Below are 1,254 nucleotides of genomic sequence, written 5' to 3' on the forward strand. Positions count from 1 at the left end.
GATAAATTTAGGGAGAATTGACATCATATATTAGACCACCTCTCCTTGATAGCAGATCCAGGTCTGAAAGGTGAAGCTTCTTTTGAAATGTCTAATTGCAGCAAACAAAATTTACTCACATTTCTTCCAAAGAAGCAACATAACAGAGGCAGAACTCTACTAGATGACAGACAGATCTCTGCCATCCCAATCTGTCCAACTGTCATGTCTGAAACATCTGTCTTCAGATGACTTCTCAGCATCAAATCTCCCTACTGACCACTGCAAAACCCACTGCCTCTATACATGGAGTTCCTAGAGCAAAGAGGTATTGGGTAAATTCAAGTCTGTACTCTTAGGAGGCAACTTACCACTTCAAAATAAAGGTGTTTTTGTTTTGGAGCTTCAGAATCCCGGGGTTTAGTTGTGGGCAGTGTATTCTGATACAAAGACAGACAAGAGGGGGGGAAAATGGATACTGCAAGTGCTAAAAGGACATTGCAAACGTGGGTGGATATGGATATACAGCCTGGGTAGACAGACACAAAGTGGGACCAAAAAAGGGAAATATGGCTACACCCTGGAGAGGAAGGGTGGAGGCAGTCCCATCAGGGTGGTGTGTTAGAGAAGAGGGAGGAATGCGAACCCGCCTTGGACTCTCAGGCCCAGCCAGGCTCCGCTGTGGCTTTGTTCACTCCGTGGGATTCTCTGGCATCTGAAGTGTGTTAGTTACATAGGTGCTGGGTGGGAACAGATCACAGTCATCCCCTTTCCTAGTCCGCAGGGCTTGCTGGTCCCCAGCGGGTGCTGGGGACGGCGGGGAGATGCAAGCGCCCATTCACCCGGAGCTTCAGGCTGAGGTAGGTGTCAGGTATTAATCAAATGATCACCGGAATAAAGACACCCTGGTCATAGGACCAGCTGCAACCCGGGCAGCTCCTGACTGCAGCTTGTCCCTGACTATGATCTGGAGCTCTAATCAACAAAGGGGATGACACCGGCTAGGCTTGAATTGTTTTCACAACCCAAAACTTGTTTCTGGCGATTTTCTGTCTTTTCTAAGTGTCCCCAACTCGGAATTTTGCTAGAACCTAAACTCCAGCTTGGCGGCGTGTGTACCTGGAAACGTTTTCATTAGAACCTGGCTGTCCTCGTCCACCCTGGGGGGCCCGGGGGCCTCGCGGATGTCTCTGAGCCCGGCGTGGGGACCAGGGGCCTCTCGGATGTCTCCGGGGCCCAGCGTGGGGGCGTGGGGGTCCGGGGGCCTCGCGGATG

Source organism: Myotis davidii, unplaced genomic scaffold, assembly GCF_000327345.1.
Source record: "Myotis davidii unplaced genomic scaffold, ASM32734v1 scaffold758, whole genome shotgun sequence".
Taxonomy (NCBI): Eukaryota; Metazoa; Chordata; class Mammalia; order Chiroptera; family Vespertilionidae; genus Myotis; species Myotis davidii.